The 3,794-nt window shown below is 36.6% G+C and overlaps 1 protein-coding gene across 3 annotated transcripts in view; it reads left to right on the top strand.

The window, feature by feature from the left end:
* Positions 1-1,960: 1,960 nt before the first annotated feature.
* Positions 1,961-3,794, top strand: part of abhd18 (abhydrolase domain containing 18) — a 12,045-nt gene continuing 10,211 nt past the window's right edge. The window contains exons 1-2 of one of the 3 annotated variants that reach the window (XM_016665927.1): positions 1,961-2,103; positions 2,232-2,275. The gene's annotated coding sequence lies outside the window, so the exon portion shown is untranslated. Of the gene's footprint in view, positions 2,174-2,231; positions 2,276-3,794 lie in introns of all 3 variants that reach the window. The other 2 variants (XM_016665926.1, XM_007541833.2) reach the window with 2 other exon arrangements.

The following is a 3,794-nucleotide window of genomic DNA, read 5'->3' as shown; positions in this document are numbered from 1 at the left end:
TTTTGTTTTATGTTGGGATAATATTGTCCTTGATTTCCATAATTATTCAAGAAAAGAAGAAAACAATTAATTTTTAATTAATCTGATTGTATATTTAGCAAAGTTTTTTATCCACTTGTAGATTTAATAGAAAAAAATCCTTGTTTTGTGTTGTTTAAAATTTACATATTTAACTTCTTTCAGTTATATATCTCATTGAAAAACTGTTAGGCAATTAAAACAATAATACACACTGTGTATTAATTAACTTTAATTTATGTACAGCATGTTGTAATATCCCTGGCTAGAATAGAATAGAGTATAATTTATTGTTTGTCAATGCACATATGTACAATGAGATTAGATTTTGGCTGATGTTGCTACTTTTATATAGTTTACTTTTATACTTGTTGTATCTTGTTCTTTAATTTAAAAAAAAGGTTGACAAGGAGTTTCATCTTAAACAATGGTCAAAAGAAGAAAAATCTCATGTCCTTTCAAATAGTTAAGTTAATCTGAGATAAATTATCAAAGCTTAAGACCGATAAGATATTGAAACTCATATTTCATTTTATGTAGACATTTAAATCATCTGAAGTCATTCATTTCTGTATTTCTGACTGTGTAACAGAATATGTCATATTGTTTCATCTTCTATCTTCTTCTAATTACATCTTCTATGTTTCCCTATTGTAACTAAGGAACCATTTCATCGTGTGTTCAAATCTAAGACATGATTGTTATGGAGTGAAAGTTTCTTCAATCACCACGGAGGCTCAGATGTTTTTTGCTGAACATGTTTGTTCAGTTTTTATTGAGGAGAAAACCTCGACAGCTGATAATGGCAATAGCTGTTCGTAACCTAGCAACTGAAATTAACAGAAGGCAAGATACAAAAGACAGAACTAGGTAGCATTCTTCAAAAATAAAATACTTCCTCTGTCCAAATAAATCACGTCTCACACTTAAATATGTTCACTTCACCTTTTGTAATTATATTTAATCATGCTAAATTCAGTTAATAATAATCATCATATAAATTATGCTTGACATACAATTGTAAATAAGTCACTAATAACATCACTTAACAACATATAAGTGTAAAGAAGTCACAACAATGACTTCTTGTCACTGTACATATGTACCCTAACCCTCTGTGAAGGTTTCTGTGACACTGAAACCTTCACACTACATTCACTCATTCACTTATACAAGAAGTGTATAAGTAGTAAGCTACTGGATTGTCTGACAGGTGAAGCAACCAGCAGGCAAAGGGGTGAAGTGTCCAGCCCAAGGAAACCACAACAGAGATGGACAGAGTGGGGACTATATCCTACCTCCGTTATCACTAATTCACATTTATTGCATATAAATAAACTGAATTGAATTGGAATGATAGTAGAATCAACTTTGTACAATTCATGGCCAATCAACATGCACAGACAGGGGAAAAGTGAAAAAATAAGTATTGTCTGTGATTCCGTTTTTTTATCTCCCTGTTTGGACCATTTTTGTCACCCTTCATTAAAATACCACTAATTAATTTTGGTGTTTAGTCAAGTACTATTATTTTAACTTTACAGTGGTAGAAAATACAATTATCAGTTTTAAAATGACGGACAAAACTAATTGGTTTCTGTTCGGTGTGACCGCTGACTGAACAGATCAGGCATCAGGCTTATCTAAGCCTGTCAGTTAGTCTGGTCTGAATCACCATGGTAATTTAGGTGTTACCTCTTTTGTGAAACCGAATTGAGGCTTAATTAAACCAAGATGTCCGGAAAACCCGGACTTAATCCGCTATCCTGGTTTTGTGAAAAAGCCCTAATGTGTGAGTTTAAGGAAAACGAAAGAATACAAAATAAAGCAAAAGAAAGTAAAACAAAATAAAAGAAAAAAAGAATCGCAATCAAGATGCTTTTTTCTGTTCCTCTACTGTTTCATACTCCAGTCCAGTTGGTGGCGGCCGCGGTCCTATTTGTCGATTACTGACAATCAAAAGAAAAACGAAAATCCATTTGGACGGAGCTTGAATTTACTCGGTTGTCTTCCTTCCACCCAGAGGTCCGGCCGCAGTTTTCTGCAACCTTAAAAGCAGCCTAAGCTTCGTAAGAATGCTCTGAGGTAGCGTGACCGTCCTCTGCTCATCATTTGACTATAATGGATCCGGCAGGCTTCCGTCATGCTTCTAACAGTGAGCTGAACTTTGACCAGCTTTCTAACAAGTGTTTTACTACTTTGCATTGGCACAGGAGGGGCTGTCTGTCTGTCTGTCTGTCTGTCTGTCTGTCTGTATGTATGTATGTCTGTGTAATAAGCGACACGAGTGTCAGGTTTTCGATGTGTCGCTCGCTGACCTTCATTCATTACCTTACCTACATTGTCATCTCGGTTTCTCCGATTGTTCTGGTTTTCTTGTCTCGTTTCTGTCACAGCGCTGTCCTAAAATCCCTTTCTACTGTGTTGTTATCTGGAGCTAGGGTTAAAGATTTGTTGAGGGCTGCTTCACAAAAATATATGAAAGAAAAATGTGTTATGCCGAGAATTGCAGGCCCTGTCGCGGGAACGCGTGTCGCTCTAAACTCTTGATGAGAAAACCGACTCAAATATGACCGAAGAGGCAACTTTTAAAGATATTAGTAACATTATCATGTTTCTTAACCATGCAAGTCCTAAAATGATGGGTTTTTATGTCGCAGATGAATTGAAACAAATACGGTTTTGACATCTTTATTGAGACACATGAGTCGAACGTTTTACAATCAGTGTCTGATGAATATGTTCTCAGCTCATGGTTTGCAATCAGGTCGCCGCCAGGAATCTTGGGCCCCATGACAAAAAATGAAATTGGGCCCCCTCCTGCTCACCTGCTGTTATAATTCTTGTGTCTATTTGACCCATCAAAAGTGCCACAATTTTAAAGGCTTGCAACTGCTTCTGTTTCTTTGGTTCAATACTGATACTAGCACAATATTTACTGCTAATGAATTTTACATGCAACAGTCTGCATACACTATGCAAATAGGTTGCTTACATTTTTTTATTAGTTTTAGCTTACTTAAATGTCTCTCCCCACCAGCAACAGTCATAGGCAACTTGCAAAATATACATGAAGCAATCCAGACTTCTCAAAAAATGCCACATAGTTGCATTTTCTTCAAGTTGCAGGATATAACTTTAATAAAAAAATATGTTTTCTCCATATTTGTTAAAGCTGTTAGCATGTCATGATAGTTTGCTATGAGACAGATAATTGTGAAAAGATCAATTTCCCCCACCTCCTCCCTGAGCTGCTATTGCTAGCTAAAGTAATGCAACGCTCCAGCCTAAAACATCCAATCAGAACCAGGAGGAGGGTCTTAGTGCTGTCAATCAACCTCATTCGCTTACTGCTAAATATGCTAATGGTGGAGAAACAACTTGTCATTTCAGATAACCGTTTAGCTGCCTAACTAGACTTAGCATTCACAACAGGCTGTGCTAAGCTCCAGCATAGCACAGAGTGAGAGGATGAGCAGCCATATGAGATTCTGATTTGCAGCGCTAAAACCCGCCTACTGCCTCTGATTGGTTGTTTCTAGAGAGCACTGGGAGAGGGCAGAAGATTTTTCTTCTCACATGATCTCTCATATCATACAGTCACAACATCTTGACAGTTGTAACAAATCTGTAAAAAAAAAACAAAAAAAAACAAGACAGACAAGATGGTAATGGAGAACCAACCGGACATTGTGGTGGTGGATAAAGAACAGAGGAAAGCCGTTGTGGTGGATGTAGCAATAACAAGTGACTACAACATCAGGAAAAAGGAGCAG

The sequence above is a fragment of the Poecilia formosa genome, unplaced genomic scaffold, assembly GCF_000485575.1.
Source record: "Poecilia formosa unplaced genomic scaffold, Poecilia_formosa-5.1.2 Scaffold636, whole genome shotgun sequence".
Taxonomy (NCBI): domain Eukaryota; kingdom Metazoa; phylum Chordata; class Actinopteri; order Cyprinodontiformes; family Poeciliidae; genus Poecilia; species Poecilia formosa.
This window is presented reverse-complemented; position numbering and strand designations above follow the sequence as displayed.